This window comes from Ailuropoda melanoleuca, chromosome 5 (assembly GCF_002007445.2).
Source record: "Ailuropoda melanoleuca isolate Jingjing chromosome 5, ASM200744v2, whole genome shotgun sequence".
Lineage (NCBI taxonomy): Eukaryota > Metazoa > Chordata > Mammalia > Carnivora > Ursidae > Ailuropoda > Ailuropoda melanoleuca.
Genome location: NC_048222.1, coordinates 9849443 through 9871192, shown reverse-complemented (window position 1 = coordinate 9871192; position 21750 = coordinate 9849443). Strand labels below are relative to the sequence as shown.

Here is a 21750-nt window from a genome sequence, read left to right as displayed (position 1 = left end):
ATGGTCACAACATCACAGTGATTACAAGGCGGTTGGAATAAATGAGGTACAGCATACAGCTTTTGTTTTTCTAAGAAGGCTGAGTTATAAGAACTTTATGTGTCTGGGGGGAGGGCTTTTGATATAGATCCAGTTGGGGGAAAAAAACAAAAAACAAAAAACTTTCAGCAAACAACAAACCCTAGAGAAGGTTCCATTGAGCATGGTGAGCTGACCTAGGATAAACTCCCTTCTGGCCAATAACTCTGCTTAGGTCACAGCTGTCGATTTGGTAAACAGGTTGGCTTGTTGGTTGGAAAAATGCTGTGAAAGCAGATGCGAAACGCCAGTACACACACACACCATGTGCTATGCACACTATAAGTTTACGATTACTGAGCCTAAAAGAAGAGACACAGATTTTCTCACCAATTGAAAATGAATAAAGCTACGTGCCTCGGTATCTATTACTATAATCCAAATGGTATTCAGGCATCAATTGGAGGCATTTGTTAGCTATGTAGCTTTCATGGTTAACTCAACATTAACAACCAGGAGTAGAAATGTTCGTAAATGACAGAGTACCCCAAAAGAAAATGCATCCTCAACGTCTGGATCGCTTCGAGAACTTCCATCCTCCAGCACCTTTGCTTGACATGTAGTTTGAAAGACATCGGGTGGCCCTGGGCTATCTCTGCAACTGTAACCAGTGGGCAAGCACCACTCCTTTGACAGACAATGCTCCAGCAATTTCTAGTGGCCATTCTAACTGAACAGGATCATTGCCCCGTTGGGAAGTATACATGCTCAGCCCCACAGGTCTTGTTTCTCTGTGTGGATAGACGCATGTTTGGGTCCATTGCCCAGGGGTGTGTGTTAGATCAATCCTGATTCTTTCTCTTTCTTCTTCTCTTTGAAATGTAAGCTTTAATATCTTAGTAAAAAAGCTTTTCTTGGAAATAGATTTGGAACACGTGGAACGGAGTCTGCACAAGGGCAAAGGACGTTGATATTCATTCAGTAATGTGGGAGATACCCCTGCAATAGCTCTCCCCAAGGACCCCCTTGCATCTATTCCACCACAGTATGAATGCTTTGCTGTAGGTCAGGGATGTTACTGCTGAGTTTTCCAGTTGGTCGTAGATGCTTCTGCTCTGGTTGCACTGACATCAAGACTTAAGTGACTTAAGGGCCTTGGAAATCAATTATTGGGCCAATGGAGCCCAAAGATGGCAACGTTTCTGGGTCATGACTCTTTCATCTATAAAATCACTCCCCCCTTACTCCACTTAAAAGTTTCATTATTCTAGTTTCTTCTACACACTATTGCCAGATTGGTTTTCCCAATGGTAGCTCTGTTCTTGGCCCTGCTCTGTTTCCAGGCAGCTCTTCACCCTTAGACTGACGTAGAAATTTTCATCCGCAGTCAAGACCGCCGCTATAAAATTCCAGCCAATAGTGTAGCCATTTTTTCCGTCTGATCCCCCCACTTCTGCTTTGAACTTGAGCCAACGTGGGCTGCTTTCTGTTCTCTGTATATCTTCATTGTTCTATCTGCATTGTCCTCTCCCCAGTCTCAATCTTTTAATATTGTTTTTGTCCCCTAAAAGCCATTTCAATACCCATCTCTTTAAAGAAAATTTTTCCTGAGTCCCCCAACCATATATGGTATTCCCTTATTGTAGTGACCTGCTGAGCCTTGTAATTCTCCTTGAAATGTGTCTATTTACTTCCACCTGCATTCTTCAACTAGACTGTAAGTTCCTCCACACATCATAATCTCATCTTTGGGCCACAGCCCAACACCTACCCACAGCACCTTGCTCAGAATGGGCTTCAATGGGAAGGAACTGAATCAACATAATTCCTATTTATTTATAAATAAGCAAAGATGTATCAGGTGCTAAATGGGTTATGGAAGGGAACTATTAGATGAGAAGTATCCATGGAAGACTCGTTGCATTTCTTCTTCCAGTTAGAAGAGGAAGGACATCTTTTCACCCAGTCCTCATACGAACCCATTAATATCCCACGTCATGAATACATGAATGAGGTCAAGAAAGAGCAAAAGAGAAGGATGGGACTTCTGATATCACGGTGCCTTGGGAGTGGAAGGACCTTCCCTTGTTCCCAGCACCGTCTTAAAGAGTCTGAATGGTGGGGGGTTGGCAGAGTGAAAGAGAGGGATTTATCACTAACAAAAAGCAGGGATGGGGTGGTGAGTGTGGGGTGGGGCGACGGAAAGAAAAATGAGTCTCTCAACTGGAGATAAAAGACTGTCCCCATGGTTGAGAGCAGGGCTGCTAAGGCCCTGCCACACAGCTCTGCTCTCCTTATAACTTCACGTCTGCCCTTGCCTCCTCTTCTATGGAATTCCACAGAGGTGATGAGCGTCCAAAGCCCTGGAAGATTCTTGAATTAAAAGGCACTAGGTAAAGATAAAACATTAGCATTATTATAAGGAACCTGTCATAGACAGAAACAGACACCACAATGCATAATTTTTTAAAAATAAATACCATGCTGTCAAACTGGAGAGTGGCTGTTAGATAATTTGGCAACCGCAGTGGAGCAAATGTTCAGGAGAGGTGAGTATTTTTCCACTATTCCAGAAGGCTGAGAGCAGAAAACAGCAACAATTTCTGCATCAATCTTTCAGCCGTGTCCATCAAATTAGGCTTTCAAGTTTAATGCTGAATAAAATACCCTAAAAACAGCGGAGAGCAAGCCCAGACTGAACATCTTGAAAGTGGTAAGCTGAGAGGGAGCGCGTGCCCGTGCCACGTGAGCGTTTCGCAGTGTCAGAAAATGCAGCACATTACAAAAATCAGTCTGTGGTTTTCCTTCACGCGTTCCCTTTTACCGGTCCCAAGGGGATTCGCCTTGTAACTGCACGGTCGTACTGTCACAGAGGCTCAGGCAGAGTGGATGGCATCAGAATGGGGGCGCCGTTGGCTGGACACCCTGTCCGCTGCGATAAAGTAGGACACGCCGAGAGCAGAGGGGTGTCCCCCCCCCAAGCAGGCCAGCGTTTCGTGCCAACCACCGCACGAGGGACACCAAGATCAGCCCCGTGTGTCTGGATCTGGGACCAAGGGCATCGCGGAGGGAGCGGGAGGGCGGGGAGACGGCCTTGCCCACGAACGAAGAGATTGGCTAATAATAGTTGTGTTGATACCAGGGAGAATTGAAGCCACAACAGAAGAGGAAACTAAAGACATTAAATTTTAGTGGAGCTAATTTTGGAAGAGAGGGGAAAGTGCTGAGGGAAATGAAACAGGAGAAAGCTGTTGAAGAGAAAGCCACGAAGGAAATAGAAAAGTATTCAAAGATAAATGAATGCATGACCAAAATCACTACGAGCTACCGAGTCATAAATATTCCAACGGGGGCGGGGCGTGGGAAGCCAAGGTGGATTAAAAGTGAGAATCAAAGGTAAGAGGAAGAGAGACGCTGCGTAGTAAGAATCTGGAAGGATGGGAAATTCAGGATGGGCCAAAAGGCAACTCCTGAATGGAGATGAAAGGAGGAGAGGTGATTCTTCCTTTGGACCAGTATCTCTGTTTACTCCTCTATACATTCTCTCCCAGTTCCGTTTCTGCCATCCTATAAATACTAATTGTGCTTTTCTGTCTGGCAGTCAATGCCAGTCTCTTGATTCTCCTGTTAACACCCATATGTCCTTGGTTGAAGGTAGGGAGGCAGTCTTTCTGGAGATGGGGGGGAACCCACCTCTGAGAAAAGACTGACTTGGTCAGTGGCTATCGCGGTGTGTGTTAAGAAGACTTCCCCCCACATCAGAACAGCAGGTGAGGGAGAAGCTTCTGAGGAACGCAGCGAATGAATGAAGGTGTTGGCAAGAGATATATGGACCACCAGCTGGTTACGGAGAGCTCAGTCACCAGAGAAGGCACTAGCTTGTGTGCCTGCCCCTCCGCTCCCTGGCCGTCGCGGCTCTGGCCTCAGGGGGAAGAAAGCACACATCTCTCTGTGCGGCTCGGTACGAGGGAAAGGAAGGCCCCGGAGACCTGCAGATGGTAAGCCTTCCTTCCCTGCTAAGTAGGTCAAGTGGAAGTCTGTAAATTAAAAATGGAAATCGGGAAAGGGCTAAAATCATACCTCATGTCTAAGTTGTCAGCAAATGACTACAGCTCAACATGGAAAAAGGTGAAAATAATAGTAATGATAATAATAATAATAATAATCAATCAATCAATCAATCAATCAATCCTCGGATCTGTGGAAATCAAATACACTTATCAGCAAGCACACAGACTGCAACCCAAAATAGCATGAGTTTCAATATTTCACTATAAGAGAGTTTTGGGNCAATCAATCAATCAATCAATCCTCGGATCTGTGGAAATCAAATACATTTATCAGCAAGCACACAGACTGCAACCCAAAATAGCATGAGTTTCAATATTTCACTATAAGAGAGTTTTGGGGTCTCAGGTGGGTGGGTAGCTTGCATTTGGTACAAAGACTCTGAAAAAATTTTCTAGACACTTGTAGTTACTGCTTAGAGGAAAGCACCTCTGACTCTTTTCTAGAGCCCCCCCCCCACATGTGGGGGGCTGACCACAAGTCAGGAAGCCCCAAACTATTCTACCATCTTTGTGTGAGCTACGCTCGGAGGACAGCAGACATGGCAAGACCTTTTACAGCAGAATGGAAGTCAGGCTGGGCAGACGCGTGGGGCCGTCGCTTCTCTGGTATTCTCTTCACGTCCACAGCCAATTCCTTCTTCCATTCCTCAAGGTGTGGTTCCAAGCCTTCGAGACTTTTCCTGAGCCCCCAGGCCTCCTTTCTTGGCTTTGCACATCCCTGCACTATACTTCACAGAGGAAATTCAGGCCATCCACCATGCATCCTCTCAAGCTCCTGCCCCCTTTGCTACACGTATCCATTGTATATCTTTACCTCCTGTCCTGAAAGACTAGGTGCCTCTTTCAGGTTCAAAGTCAACTCCTCCACCTGTTCTCTGTATTTTCTATGCTTTTCAGGGGTCTTTATCCACCAACTATCTCCTCTTTCATGTCCCCAGCCTNACTACCTCCTCTTTCATGTCCCCAGCCTCTTCTTGTCACTCCAGTAGAAAATATATTCAATATTTCTCAATTTAGGAACCTCTCTCCCTGGCTTCTGTGATAGCTCCTATCACCCTCAATAATTACCCTCTCTTATTCCTCCCTTCTTGAAGCTTCTTAGAAGAACAGACTGCATTCAGCAGGTGTATTATTTTGCACCATCTGGCTACAAGCCTGGATCTGGCCCCGCCTTTACTCCATGACACTGAACCCCGGCCAAGGTGGTTGCCGGATTAGTGAACAATTTCTTGCCGTATGTAGTTGATATCTCTGTGGGATTTGGCATAGGCCTCCTTGAAATTCTATTCTATTTTTGAGTTTAATAACATTACTCTCTTGTCTGCCTCCTACCTCTCTGGAAACTGTTTCTATCCCCCTGTTTTGACCTCTTTTTGTTTCTGGATTATCCCCATGGTCTTCCAATACCAGCCCCCCTCCTTTATTCTGAGCCCTCTCTTTTCTACTCCAAGAGGAAAATGCCTAGAAACACATTGCCCCCAGAATATCACCCACACCCATATCTGAATACGTGCTGATGCAACCCACATATATATCCAAGGCTCTGTTCTTTCTCTTTATATTCACGCCCCACAGGACCTCCCAGTTCAACATGTTCAGAGTTAAACCATCATCCTGCTCGGTCATTCCTTTGCTCACCCCATCCCGCAGTCAAAAACCCTTGTTCTCCTCCTTAGCTTCTTCCATTCGCTGCTGATAATTCAATGAAGGTTTCTTGAAGTACCAAGTATCTAGGTACTCGGTCCTGAGCTTGCAGAGATAAATGAGATCTCAGAGAAGTGTAGGAGAGAAATTCAAGCAAATACATAAGTCATAATCTACCGATAGAAGCAAAACTAGAAGTCATGTACAAGATATAGGGGTAGCATAGAAAAGAGAACAATTATCTGGATCAGACTAGGAGGGAGATTAGATCCACAGTGCCAGAGAATGCTCTTAACGGTAGATGAGATAGTCTCTTCCCTCGAAGAGCTATTGATCTGTCTCAGTTAATGCTCATCCCCAGGAATCCACCGCCCGAGCCTGAATCAGTTACACATGCAAAGATCTCTCAAAACTTACCTCTTGGACAAGTTCAATTTACCTCCTAATCGGCTTAATTTACATTTCACCCTCAATCTACCTTTATGAGAGCAAGGAATTTGTCCGCTTTGGTCAATTCTCTATCACACACGATTAGATAAATCTCTGTCGATAGCAGGTACTTAATCAATAGCTGGTGAATGTGAGAAAGCTCCAGAGGGATATTCCTAAAAGCTAGATCTTATCATGCCACTTTGCAAATCTTCAGGGCTCCTCACGGCAATCAAAGCAAAATTGACAATGGGCTGGGCAAACATATATTCTCATTATATTCCAGTCTCTGCAAATTTTATCAGTGGACAAATCGCTCTATCAGGCTTCTGTGTCTTTAAGCCTACTGTTGCCTCCTTTCAAATAAACTTGCTTTGCTGCTCCTTAAGATGGATCTCTCTCTCTCTCTCTTTTTTTTAAGTTATTTATTTATCTTATTATTATTTTTTTAAGTCATCTCTAGACCCAACACGGGGCTCAAACTCACAACCCTGAGATCAAGAGTCCCATGTTCTTCCAACTGAGCCAGCCAGGCACCCCAAGATGGACTTCTCATCTTTAAAAATTCAAGCATCTTCTTTTTATTTCTCTCATTCATTCTTCCTGACCCAATAAGACCATGACCTGTCCTTGACCCTCTGTGTTCTTGACTCTCACAATATTTATCACTAATTGTCTCTTGGATATATTTACATATCCACTTCCCCCAGTAAAATCATGAGCTCCTTGAAGACAGGGCCTGGGGGTCAGAACAGCAACAACAGAAAAGCAGCCTAATTAGCACATGATGGTGTCAGTCTTGGGTCAAAGAGAAAACCACAAGAATAAACAAATGCAGGCTGATTTGAGATGCTCCTTCTATATAGGCATATTGCCATCTCCCTGGGCAAGATTATATTTATACAAGAAGGCAATCAAGTGTGTAATATATTTAAAAAGTGTTCTATCAAAATGGTTCTGATTTTTAAAAATATTTGGGAGCTTACAGAGGATAAGCTTTAATTATCTAAAGACTCATTGATATGGAACACTTCATTGCCTTCCAAACCTAGATAAATGGATCTGTACGAAGGTCACTAAACAGGCAGCCACACCTTCAGAGCAAATGGTATGATCCTCACCGTGGAGCCCCAAAGGAAAAACTAGAAAGACTATGGATAAAAGCCATGAAACTGGAGAGACTATGAAACATTCAGCAGGAGAAAAGAGGAGGGAGAGGATGCTGCAGGAGGGAGAGTGTTCCACGGGTCTGAAAGGAACTTCTTCTTTGAGCCGTGCAGGGAGACTGCTGCTTATAAAGTGTCTTCAAAACCATGATATTCGGCATGCCTTTGACTCTCTTGATTTGCAAAGCATGATCATGAATATTAACTAATTGATCAACCTGCCAAACACTCTTTGGAATTCAGGAATACTGGATCCCAGGGAAAGAGCAGGAAACAGGCCTGCAGAAGCTACATTGAACGGCTCAGAATCCTCAGTAGCAGTGAGGTCAACCATGGCAGGTGTAACCCGGTCAGGTCTTAGCCTGGGGCCAATGCTTCCCAAGTTCTGGAACCTTCATAAGACGAGTTGAGTTGGTAGAGCAGCCCCCAGCTCTATTGAGAAGGACACACATTTTTAATTTTTATAATTGATTATTTTAATGTGCCTTCGGATAGTTTATAAGTAAAGCAGCTTGGGGCACCTGGGTGGTGCAGTCGGTTAAGCATCCAACTCTTGGTTTTGGCAAGGTTGTGATCTCAGAATTGTGAGATCGAGCCCCGGGGTCGGACTCCATGCTCAGCATGGAGTCTGCTTGAGATTCTCTCTCCCTCTCCCTCTGACCTTCCCAGTCCTGCTCTGTCTCTAAAATAGATAAATAAATCGTTGAGAAAATAAATATAGCATCTTACTGATGATTTCATAATGCTGAAGATGAGTAAGAAATGAAAAAAGAAGACTGTTCAAAGAAAAATAACAACAGTATGACACCACATGCCTATGGAAAAAGCCGCCACGGTGACCTATGAATGACTGATGTTTGGGGAAATACTGAATAAGGAAAATATTCACCTCCATTGTTTCAAATTTGTGCCTGCTTCATCTTCCTGCTTATCACTAAGTGATTCTAAATTTGTGGAGTTTTTATTTCTGATGTGGAGTTAAAGGAAAGAGATAGAAATGAGGATGCTATTCGAGGAAAAAGGAAGCAAGGAGGGAAGGCCTCGCCTGCAAGCTCTAAATGCCAGTTAAAGACAACAAGCAGAAAGAAGTCCTTGGAACGCAGAGCACAAAATAGTTTTCGTGAAGATATGGTTCTATTTTATTTAGAATCTGGCTCTCTTGAGTGCCCTGGGGAGACAGGCATCTCATTTTCTAGAGGGGTCCAGAGCAACAGCACTCACTCAGCATTCTCCTTGCCAGCATCTCACACAAACAGCACGCAGCAGCAGCTCAGTCGAACAACAGACAACACTCAGAGCCCAGCTTCCTTAGTAGAGACAAGGCTTCAGCAGGTGTCGACCAAAAAGAGAAAATGGAGTGGAATTTTTTTTTTGAACTTTCCTTTTCCTTTTTTTTTTCCCTCAAATTACCTCTTCTAATTTTATGCTTGTAGTTGATAAGAATTTAACAGAAGAAACCAGACTGAGAAATGTAAGTGAAGAGGTGACACAGAGGCGTGGCCCTTCTGTAGAGATGGCTGAAGCAGGTCTGCCAGGATGAAGGCCCCCGGCCTCACACGTCAACAACTAAGGGATGTTCTGTGGTGTTCTGGGCAAGGCTCTAGCCTCCAGCCCTAGGACATTTCTCCGCCTCATCTCCGACCACTCCCGCTCAAACAGTCCATTCTCTCAGCCTGGTCGGTGTCTCTTTGTTTTTCAAGACTCAACCCAACCTCACTTCTTTTGGACGACCTCCTTTGTTCTTGTGTTCTGAGTCGGATCCAAAGGCTCTGGGCTCCCGTGGTGCCCCTGCCTCCCCGCTCCCTTATTAGATCCTTTAGCAGATGTTTACTGAACACCTAGGAGGCTCCAGTGACTCATCCAAGCACTAGGGCTATAAGGGCTGTGGGCAGAGGTGGGGCTGGGGAAAAACACATCACCTCCTGCAAACACCCCAAATCATAAGCTACATAATTTTTTATTACAAAAGTTCTGTGATGCCAACAAAAAGGGTCATGCTGTAGAGGCCCGAAGAGGGTTGTTTTCTCTAAATTGGATAGACAGAGAAAGCCTCTCTGAAGCGATCACTTTAAGCTGAGGCCTTAATGACACACACAAAAAAGTCATAGATGGGAAGATCTGGAAGGTCCATGGCAACACCATAGGGAGAAGTTCTAAGGAGATGAAGAGCTTTTGCGGAGTTCCAGGAAGAAACAAGACCTGTGGGGTTCGGGTGGAATGAGTGAAGCAGGGTCAAGATGAGGCATTGAGGTAAGTAGAGGCCAGGACCATGGAGCTTTTGAGGCCATGGAAAGGCATGTGGGTCTTAGTCCAAGGGCAATAGGGGGCCACCTATATGGGCAGTTGTCAACCAGGGTGGGATGGGAAGATCTTATCAAAATCACCTGAGGAGCTGTTTTTTAAGACTCACCTGTTTTTGCCAGACATTCTGATTCCTCAGGTCTGGAGTAGACTGGACATTGCATCTGGTGAGCCATTGACCAGGATGCTTGTGGACACCTCCCAAACTTGACAGGTTCCAGACAAGCTCATCTTCCCTTCGCTTGCCTTTCACTCCCTTCCACCTGACCAAAGTGCTCCTCTTGTGTCCCATCTGTGACACTGGCCATCCTTCATTCCCTAAGTTGGAAATCAGAACCTTCCTTAATCCCTCCTTCACCTTCACAACTAAATTTAACCAGACTGAATCCTATTCATTTTATCATCAAAATATCTCCTGATAGGGCTCCCATGGCCATGTGCATCAGTTAGACTTTCCTCATCTCTCATCCGATACTCAGGAGTGCCCTCCTTCTTGCCATGGTCTCCATGCACAGAATATCTTCCACTCCACCGTCAGCCTTCTTTTTCCAAAACAAGGAACATGATCGCAGTGGGTAAGTCTGTCTGAGAGGGAGTCTACCGACATATGCTTTCCAGGTATTGCTGACTTCCTTGCTTGTTAAACATCCCTGATGACTCTGCGTGCTTCCAGAATAAATCTCCAGTCCTTACTATGAGGTATCAGACCCTTTGGAATCTGCCTCAACTTATGTCCCTCATGTTCCCATGACATTCTATCTTTGCCATCACTTCTTGCTTCTAGAACATTCCCTGCCTTTTCACGCCTGTCTTCTCACAAGCTCTTCCCTCTGTCAAGAGTGCTCTTCTCCCCAAGCAGACTTCACTTATTTTTTTTAAGTTCCAGCTCAAACGAATCCTCCTCCCTAAGTGTGGGTGCCCCACATACACCACTTAGCACTTTGTATTTTCAGGACTTCTCATTTTGGTTATAAATATTTGAATCCCCACGAGCCTCTCGAGAGCAGAGATTGGGTCTTATTTATTGCTTTATTTCTAGCACCTAGTATGGTATCTCTCTGGCACAAAGTACTCAAAAAGATATTCATTGACTGGATAAACCAGGGGATTACCTTTTTCCCCCACCCCCCTTTACCATATATTTTGATATCCAATCCCCCCTTTGCAAGCAAACAAAGACAAACACACAAGGTCCCGAATTCCAAGCCAGTCCTTTTCAATGGCCCCTATGAATACGTCCTCACTCACAGCTTTAAATAATGTGAGGTGATGCTAAATTGGAATTATCTTGGCACAGTAACTGCATCTGAGATTTAACTGAGTTTAGGCCAAAAGATTTCATTTTTCAAGTGGTTTGCCAAAATGGCTAAAACAGAAACACACAGGCACTGTTTTAAATATAGTTTGCTTCCTCTTCTGTTCGGGGAGTTACTGGCCCACTTTGAAACTGGTGAAAGCTCTCCAGGGGAGAAGGCAGCGATCATTCCTTTTAGTTTAACTACAGGTAGGACAGCCACTTGGAGACACTGGAGTGTTTGAACTATTTGTCCTGGCACTTTTATTTGGGTTTACCTGATATAGTGCGCCGCTAAGAACTGGCTAATGAAAAAGTGGTGTTATTAACGTTTGGCTGTGCTTAGAAGTCTAGGCAAGGAGGTCAGCAAGATCTAGAAAGAAGATGTCAGTATAGCTCCCTTAGAGGCTTACCCACTGTCGTCACAAAGCCGAGCACAGAAAGAAAGGCAGCTCGAGGGCTGAGCTGGAAGACTTTTGATGCCTAATCACACTGAAACACAACCAGAGCCCAGGGACAAGGGGGCTGCCATTGTACAGGAAGACGTCTGTTTGGGCTCGTTTGGATTGCTCAGCTGTATTTTCCTCGCCTGGACAATGGCAAGGAGCTTCCCGGAGTGGTGCTCCCATTCTATACAATGCATGTGGTCCAGCTTCAGGTCGAAGTCAGGTTTCCATGTCCTCATCTGTCAAATATGGGAATTTGGGACTAGGAGAGTGAAAGCCTTTGAGGTCAGAGGAGCTGACGATTGCTGACAAGAAGGTATGTCACATGTCAGGGAAAGCTGCATAAAAACACCGTGCAGGACCTGAAAAAATACACAAGATGTACAGGTCAAGAGCAGAGGAGAGCACTGTCGTGAAGTCAGGGACAGGGAAGGGGGAAGCTTGTGTGGGGACTGGTAGTCAATTAATTTGGTAGGACAGCTAACTACCACCCCATGCCTGTCATTTAAATCTTTTATCTGCTAACAGCGATCAAGTGCCCCCTCCAGGCTGAGCACTGTCCTCAGGCCAGGGAAGGTAGAAATCGAGGTACGTTCTCTCAACTCATAGTCTAATGGAGGAATCAGACTTGTAAACAGGTTCAGAGCAATGTGACTTGATGGAGGTGAGGCCATTTGGATTGGGTCTTAAAGATAAGTAGGAGCTTGCTAAGCTGAGCAGGCAGAAGAGAACCCAGGCAAAGAGAAGGAGATCTTTCGGAGCCTTGCCTCCTGTGACGGCTCAGCGTGAACCCTCAAGTACTTCCAGTTTCCTTAATGTTCCTCACGTATGCCAGACTCATTTTCAGCCCACTCTTTCTGCTCATTATCTGTTGCACGTGCCAAGCCTGGGATGCCCGTTCCTAAATGCCAAGGCCCAGCACCCCCCCCCACAAATCTCTCCACATGGTCTCCCCAGCTATAGTTAGCTGGAGAAATGTTATTAATGCAGATACATCTCAGATATCCAGAGATGCAGCAAGACAGTAGATAGCAGTGTAAGAGCTGGCATAAACTCACACCAAAGCATCGCTCATTGGGGTCCTTCTACTCCTGTTCCCAAAAACATCGCAGGCAAATGCAATGCCAAGTCGACAAATGGCTGCCACTATTCCAGCCTACAATGTTCTCTCCCTGCTTTGAAATTCTAAAACACTCTTAGTTTGTACTGCCAACTTAGAATATATAAATGTATCATTTTAAAAATAAATTCATCATTTTAATTGTTTCTCATGTGTCACTAACTAGACAATAGTTAGTGGTATCTCACTAACTTGACGATAAGCTCCTTCATGACAGGAACAAACTCTCATAGTCTCCTCTAAGCAAGTAGCACGACCCTGTGCCCCCGGGCACCAGGAGAAGTCCCAGTTACACCAGTTATGAGCATGCCCTTGTTAGAAGCCTTTCGATAAGCAGGCTTGTATGGGAAACATTCATCCACTCAATTGTAGGCACACAGAAAATATGTAATTAATTGATCTTCCCCAGATTTTCACCAACCACCTGGTCCTAAAGACGAAATGTCTCAGAGCATTGCCTAGCCTGCGTGAGCTGCCCTAAGGTATCCATTGGACCCAAGACCACCATTTTGTGCAAATGATTCCATGAGATACAGCTCTAGCCCTGACATGCCATGTTATTTTCAAGACTCCCATTCTCTTTTCACCCTGAACTCTTTAACCTGACTTTGTGCGGAACTCAGCCTCACCGTCTCATCCTGATACCTGCTCTCTCCTTCGTTCCCTCTCTTGGTGAATGGCATCCATTTTCTTGTTCAAACCAAAATCCTGGGAGACATCTTTTACTTCCAACTAGAATAACCATGAATTTGCCATATGAACTGTTGCACTCGAAAGAGTGAAAAGAGGTGCTCATAGTAATTTCTCTGGCACAACTAGGACTGTTCTGGACAAACCAGAATGTACAGCCACTCTTCTTCATTTCACCACTTCCTTCCTTTGAGGATCAATCAATTAATCAACTGACAAGTGCTGTCAATTCCATCTCTCTCAGGACCTGGGCCCCCATTTTTGTTGCCATCATGTCTTGCTTAGATTATTGTGACAACTCCTGAACACATTTCCCTGCTCACAGTCTTGCAAGTTTCCAGTCTACCTTCCACCAAACAGAGGGATCTTTCTAAAACACACATTTATGGGGAGCCTGGGTGGCTCAGTCGGTAAGCATCTGCCTTCGGCTCAGGGCATGATCCCAGAGTCCTGGGATCGAGCCCCACATCAGGCTCCCTGCTCCGCCGGGAGCCTGCTTCTTCCTCTCCCAGTCCACCTGCTTGTGTTCCCTCTCTCGCTGGCTGTCTCTCTCTCTCTCTCTCTGTCAAATAAATAAATAAATAATAAAATCTTTTAAAACAATAAAATAAAACATACATTTAATCATCCCATCCCATGCTTAAAAACTCTTCAGTGTTTTGTTTTTTTTTTTAAGAAAAAAGGCCAGCCTCCTCAATGTGGTCCCACCAAAAGTTTCAACAACTTCTCTCATTACCCTCGTCTCTTAATTACCCTTAAAATTCATGTTACAGCCAGATTGATGTACTTTAGGTTCCCTGAAAATGCTGTCTCATCATGCAGTCTTTATACATGCTCTCCCAGTGCCCCAAGCCCTTCTCTTCTCTCACAGCTTTCACATGGTGAACTCGTCTTTATCCTGCAGTACCCTTTCAATCATACCCCGAAGTCTTGCCAGTACCCTCCACCCAGCAACTGAAATGACTCTCCTGAAACACAACTCTACCCAGTTCCCTTCATTGATTAAACAATTCAGTGATTTCGGATCTACAGCAGAATATCCAAGCTCCTTAGTAGATCTCTGCAAACATTGATTTCTCACTGCTCTGGCTTTGCTTAGACTAATCCTCTATGGTTTTAGAGAGTGCTGGGTTTGAATTTTGGTTCCAACACTTTTTAGTGGGTGATACTGGGCAATTTTTTAATTTATCCCTGTGTTAATTTTATCCTTGGTACAACAGGGATAATAGTAGTATTTTTGTCAGAGTTTTTGTGAAGATGACATGAATGAGTATTTTAAATAGGGCACATAATAAAACTTGCAACAAATCTTAGCTATCATCATTACTATCCTTATCATTATCGATGTTCTACACCTCATCTCCTTCAAGAAATTTTTGTTCAACTTCCAGGTTTCATTCATTCATTCAAAACTTACATTTTAAGCCCCCTCAGTCTACCAGAGACTCTCTAGCCACCAAGAAACAAAGATGACTAACATACTCACTACTTTGAAGTCGTAGTCTACTCCTCCATATCACTAGTGGTAATTGTATCTCTTTACAATAACGTACCAATATCTTCTATTCATATATCACCTTCTCCGTGAGACGGTATGATCTTCAGAGGCAAAAAGGGATGTATTCACTTTTGGTCCCACAGTGCTGAGTACACTTCTCGGCACAGAGTAGGCTCTCAGTGAATGTTTGTTGGGCTGAGCAAATACCACATTTCGTCATGCTGGTCTTGCACAACTCTTGGCAAATACTCTGCAAAACGAGTCTCAGAATCATAAAAACCAGTTTATACCTGCTCTAAAATGTCCCTTCTTGTTTTTGCTGTGCTGGGAAAAGCGCTACCGTATTGTCTATTATGTCCAATAATTTCAGAAGTCTGCAGACTTTAGATGCAATATGTGCCAGAGCCTGTTATAAGTTATGGATAGAAATGAAACAATACTTATTTTGTCTACTTTTTCTCAGTAAGCTCCATAAAAATAATCATTGGGTACTTTCTAAAGCATCAATAACAGGGACGCCTGTGTGGCTCAGTCGTTAAGCATCTGCCTTCGGCTCAGGGCGTGATCCCAGAGTTCTGGGATCGAGCCCCACGTCGGGCTCTTCTGCTGGGATCCTGCTTCTTCCTCTCCCACTCCCCCTGCCTGCGTTCCCTCTCTTGCTGGCTGTCTCTCTCTCTGTGTCAAATAAATAAATAAAATCTTTAAAAATAAATAAATAGATAAATAAATAAATAAATAAATAAATAAAGCATCAATAACAGTCCTGTACCGTGGACAAATTTCAGGAATGACTATCCAAACTTCAGACTGTCTGTTCATTCCTCTTTCCAACTGTCCATCTACCCATCCATCCATCCATCCAAACATCCACTCACCCATTCATTCACCCATTCATTCATCAGTTAAAATCAATTAAGCTTGAACTCTATGACCAAAATGGTGTTAAGGCACTAAAGTCTTCCACATTTCAGTATTCTACGATTTTCAGCAGTAAAAGTAGGAGTAATGGAGAAGACAGTAAGATGTCTAATTCCTCCTTCACACACTTCTTATTGGCAGTTTTATTTAATCATATGCACTTTTATCAGAGTTTATGATAAATATGCCATGTTTTGTGAAAAGTCACCTTTCTAAGAAAACTGTTTTTTAAGTTATTTTGGGAAAGCAAGCATGAGCGAACAGGTAAAAGTCCTGGGAATTTAATAGAGCTAGAACCTCAAGGCCAAATGAATAAATGGAGAGAGATGGTCATGTGGTTCTAAGTTACGCAGTGAATTCCCTGGTGCTCACTTGGCAAACTGTAATCATCACCAGTGCCAAGTGTGCTAATAACATTAATAAATCCAATCTCCCAAACCAAACTTAATTGACCTGGAATAATTGCAAAAACACCAGTCATAGTAAAAGGGAAAACGCTTCCCAGGAACTTTCTGTGGCTGTACACTTAGAAGCAATGCACCAAGCAACAGGTTCTTCTAAGAAAATCCCACAGGAGCTCTTCTATCATCCTAGCCCATGGTGTTTCACACTCTGCAAAAATTCTGGTCTCTTTTGAGTCAAAAGAGAAAGATCTCCAGGCTTAGATATGCCATTTCCTGCAGAGTTATAGAACAAGGCATGGATGGCACGCCAAGGCCAGGAAATCTCAAGGGTGGTAAAAAGATCGGACCAGATCAGTGACAAGGAAGCAATCACGCTCTTAGTCTTGCAAGAAGAGCTCCTTTTCAGGAGCCCTGAGCATGCCAACCTTCAGCCAAGCTCTGTAAACTTCATTAAACATCGACAAGCAAAGGTAGTATTATACTTTGCTCGGTCTGTTCCCTGTGGGGATAATTAGGAAGTTGGAAGAATTCAGGGCAATTCCCAAGTTTACCTGTCTTCCTTCTGCTGTACATGGGGACCTTCAGTTTCTAATCCTGTATCAAACCAAGACAAACATAACTAATTATGATTAACTGATGATAACATTCCAGAAAAATCTTGCTTTTTGTCTCTGTTTCGAAAATCACTGCCATATTTTCCAGGTGTTTCCCTTGAGAGTGGACCATCAGCACTTCCCAGAGTATACTGCCCACCTGCTCTTCTGGAAGCAGTGAACCACAGGCTCAACAACAATATCTGAAGTCATTTTCTTCCTTGAGGTCCTTTTATAGCATGTGTCTCATCTTGAAATCTGAAGAGGCTGGCAAGTAGGACTTCCTCCATAGAGGAACACAGGCAGACATTCTGCCAAAGAACAGCAGACCTTCTGGTCTCTTTGTCCAAAAGATTCTAATTCTTCATTAGTAATTATTCATTGTTTCCTAGGATTTCTTAAGGCTTTCTAGTTATCTAAAAAATGTAAATACTGTCTTTTATATATTATCTATTGATTTTGTTACTTCACCTTGAATTCTGTTTTGCTGGTTACTTACTTATTCTAGAATCATCTAATGAAATCAGCAGCTTAGTAGTTGGATGCTTCTGTCCTCTCCTGTCACCAAGAAGCATCCCTCTGCCTGGAAGCAATCAACTACAAGGGTATAGACTCATGGACAAGAACCATGGAAAGCCTCTGAGAGACCAGGCAAATCAGGCCAGCCTTTGCAAGTGCTGAAGTGAACCTGCAGGAGCCTTGCAGGGAAGGTATATTTTGGGACATCAGGACTGCATATTTACAGTCCAATCCCCTGTTACACATTAATATTCCTCTTTCTTGCTTGCTTCCCTTCCCTTCCCTTCTCCTTCTTTCTTCCTCCCTCTCTTCTTCCTCCCTCCCTTCTTCCTTCCTTCCCTTCCTTCACTTCTTTCCCTCCCATCCCTCCTTCCTTCCCTGCCTCCCTCCTTCCTCCCTCCCTCTCTCTTTCTTTCTCTCTCTTTCTTTCTTTCCTTCTCTCTTTCTCCCCCTCTCTCTGTCTCCCCCCTCCCACACACACACACAGACACATAGATACAATCTGTTTGTTTCTCACTGTGTCTGATTGCCTCTTCCAATGTCTGTCTTTTTCTGTAATTTTCCACTTTATGTTTTTTTCTTCTGTGACTGTCTCTTTATGTCTCTCTTCACCCACCTTTTCTCCAGTATTACTTTACCCAGTGTATCCCTTTCCTTTCATTAAAGCAAGAACATCCTATTGTCCAATGGCTGCCATTAATCGGTCACATGAGCCAGTGTGCCTCCCCTGTTTTTAGGTTATTCTTCTTATACTATAAGACCTAATATTTTTCCAGAGAAGAAGAAATCGATGCTTTTGTATTCCCATGATTTGGATGCTTAAGAATGGTCTAGCACTTTGCCACAAGATATAGAGAGAAGAAGCATATCTCTAGGGATATGGGGTGCCCATCTTCTAAAGGTGTCCAGCCAATATAGGAATTTGATAACTTCATAAGAAATGATATGAAGCCCAAGTCACATGCCATCAAGATTCATATTAAAGCTATTCTGATGACTTTAGAAAACTGATGGTTTTCAATCCTTACTACAGGAATATTTCAAACCAGTCTTTTACAACTTTCTGATAGAATCAAAAGCAATCTCTTGTATTCATCCCTTCTCCACAATTCTATCCAGCAACCACATCAACATCTGGCTGATATTCTGAGTGGAATCTTAACCAACCTTCATAATTGGGAGGAGGAAATTGGAGTGTTAGTAAGAAAGAGTAGGAAAGATAATCAGAGTAGACAACACCACTGTAGGAAAGTATCTTTTTAAAAGTGTAATAAAGACATTCCAAATTGGGAACTAGGCCATTAAAATAAATAGAAATTAAGTAAGTTTACTCATTTCTAAAGAATAGGTCCAATAAGAGTGTTTTTCACATACTAAATTAGCATAGATTCTGAACTGAGAATACCCACCCAGAGAATATGGTGGAAAAGGCACTCTTAGGGTACTCATTACAGGACATAAAGGTTCTGGAAATCAGTCTGATGGAATGTCAAAATCCTTAAAGCTTTTCATATCCATTGACATAGTAATATAGAATTCTGGGTAGAATTCTAAGAATATATTCTGAAATAGATAAAAATTAATGCACAGAGATAATTGTTACAGCATTATTCATCATTGCATAAAGAAAGGAAAATTGTAAGCAATTTAAATATCCACAATTAGGGAAATAGTTAAGGAAAAATAGTTTGCAGATCATTTTAAATATAGAGATATGCTTACGATAAAATGTTAGGAGAAAAAGAGCAAGATATAAAATAATCTAAACTATGATGATATGAGTAAGAAAAACAGAATGTGGAATTATAAGTATTTTTATCCTTCTGATTTTTTAAGGCCTTACAAAACCTCTACAATATGCAAATATTGCTTTAACAATCATTCTCAGAAAACTGTAGACTCAAAGGCAGAAATCCACTCATATAAACCTCTGACTGGACTCACCAAACTATTCTTTGAGGCATGGCTCCCTGAGAAAAGAAACTGTATAAATGTTTCCTTCTGAGATTCTTAGGCTCTCTGATAACTTTCTAAATTTATCCTTTATTGAATTAAAATAACCACAGCCCTGATTACCCACCCACACGCAAGATTTTCAGAAATCTTTTGGAGCAGCCTCTCAAGTTCTCCAGGGTTTTCTGTAGTTGCAAAATTCAGAGGGTTTAGCTAAACTGGATATTGCATGAAAATATAGTTTTGCAAGTTGGCTTACAAAAGTTTCTGGTAAGATTTTGGTAACCATATTTTGGTGAATAGATGAAATCATAAGACTGATTGGATCATGTTCTGAGATTTCTTTGTCTGGGAAAGGCTACTCTTGTTTAGAAACCTTTCCCCTGGGCTGGCTCCAGGGTACCATAAGACTGTCAACAGTACCTACTTCCATCTAAATTTAGTAGGCTCTCACAGAAACTGTTGGTTTAATAATTCAATCTTATTTTGAATTGTATATTCCAGATACATGTATTTGTCAGATATATGTACTAGGAATATTTTCTTAATGACTTTTAAATTTTTAATGTGATCCAAATTTTTTTCTCTTAGTTTTAACGTTTTAATGTTCATTCTAAGAAATATTTTGCCTATCCCCAAGGTCAGAAAGATACTCTTCTATGTTTTCTCCTAGAATCTTTATAGAGTTAGCTTTTAAATATAGATCTATGATCTATTCTGAATTAATTTTTATGAAGTGTAAGGTAGGGTTCATAGTTGATTTTCCTCTTGCATTTGTTCATTTGTTCCAGAACTATTTTAGAAATAAAAATTTTTCTTTCCTCCTTGAATTCTTTTTACATATTTGTTGAAATCAATTGACAATATGGATGTGGTCTTATGACTTGACTCTATCACATTCCTCTGCTCTATGTGCATATCCTAAAATCAATACCATACTGTTTTGATTACTGAAGTTTATACTGAATCTTTAAATCATACATTGTAGGCCTTCCAACCAACTTGACTCTTTCTTTCTTTCTTTCTTTCTTTCTTTCTTTCTTTCTTTCTTTCTTTCTTTCTTTTCTTTCCATTTCCAGATAAATTTTAGGATGAGCTCTTCAGTTTTGACAAGTTTCCTGCTGTGATTTTGATTATGAGTGTGTTGAATCTACAAATAATACGAGGACCATCAACATATTAAAAATATTGAATTATCTTATCCATGAACATGGTATGTCTTTCCATTTATTTGGATCTTCTTTAATTTCTCACAGTAATATATTACAGTTATGAACATGGATTTCTTGTATGTTTTTAATTAAATTCACTTTTTAGTATTTTTTGAATTTTTAATTCTGTTTTAAAAGAATTTAAACAATTTTTATTCTCCTATTCTTTACTGTTAGTTTATAGAAATGCAAATGTTTAGGCACATTGATCATGCATCCTGTGATCTTGCTAAATTTACTTATTCTAGTAGTTGTTTTGTAGAATATTTAGCATTTTCTATATAAATCATCATGTTATCTGCAAGTAAAGACCATTTTACTTCTTCATTTCCAATCTGTATGCCTTTTTTTCTTGCAGCTTTAAAATAAAATCATCATACAAGAAATAGAACATGCTTAATGTGTACAATGTGATATGTTTTGACATATATAGACCCATAAATCCATTGCCAAAATCAAGGAAGTGAATATATCCATTACACTCAAGTTTCCTCATGGCTTTATGTACTCACTCCTTTCTACCTTCCCCATCTAAATGCTTTTATTTCTTCTACTCACCTTATTGCCTTAGCTAGAGCCCCATATTACAAATATCAGAAATAAAAGAGGGAACATTATCATGGACCCTACAATTATTAAAAGGATAATAAGAGAGTATTATGAACACCAATACTCAACAACTTAGATAAAATAGACAAATCTTTTGATAAATATAACTGAAATAAAATGGAAACTAAAAGAAACAGAAAATCTAGGAAAGGAGGGGAGAGTTAAGATGGCGGAGGAGTAGGGGGCCCCTTTTTCAGCCGGTCCCCTGAGTTGAGCTGGTTAGGTACCAGACCAGCAGGAACATCCACGGAATCAGCCTGAGACGCAGGAAGATACATCTGGATCTCTACAAATGAACATCTCCAGCGCTGAGTATCAAGGTACGAAGCGGGGATCCGTGAAACTGCGCACAGATATCGGAAGATAAACAGAAGGGGTAGGGAGCCACCGTGTCAGGGCGCCGAGAAGCGGTAGCCACCTGCACAGGGGAGCGGACGGACCGCGGACCTGCACACTTGAGACAGCAGACTGAGAACGGGAACTCCGGGAGCGCGCATGGGGCAGCTGGCGGCTGGCTGGCCACCTGCACCAGGGAGCGGGCGGACCGCGGACCCGCACCCTAGAAACAGCAGACTGAGTCCGTGAGCCGGGAGCGTGCGCCACAAAGCATCTCACGGAGCTCCAGAGCTCCGGTGTGCTCACTGGATTCAGGCTGAGACCGGGAGCTCCAGGAGCGTGCACGGGACGGCTGGCGGCTGGAGGGCCACCTGCACGGGGGAGCAGGCGGACTCGCGGTAGCACCCGCGAGACACCAGGTGGAGACCGGGAGCTCCGGGAGCCCGCGCGGGGCGGCTGGCGACTGGCGGCTAGCGGGGTTGGAAACACAAAGGACAGAGACACGCCGGCCCTGGAAGTGAGGGCTGGGAC

At 42.8% G+C, this 21750-nt stretch overlaps 1 long non-coding RNA gene across 3 annotated transcripts; it reads right to left on the bottom strand.

The window, feature by feature from the left end:
• Positions 1-452: 452 nt before the first annotated feature.
• Positions 453-14816, bottom strand: LOC117802278. 3 transcript variants are annotated; one of them, XR_004625371.1, is made up of 4 exons: positions 14732-14816; positions 9738-11730; positions 2499-2595; positions 453-2407 (listed from the first exon to the last, which is right to left on the bottom strand). It is a non-coding gene; the product is annotated as an uncharacterized LOC117802278 (long non-coding RNA). The 3 variants fall into 3 exon arrangements; XR_004625372.1 differs by having other exon boundaries at positions 14661-14810; XR_004625370.1 differs by having other exon boundaries at positions 14665-14810.
• Between the last annotated feature and the right edge of the window lie 6934 nt (positions 14817-21750).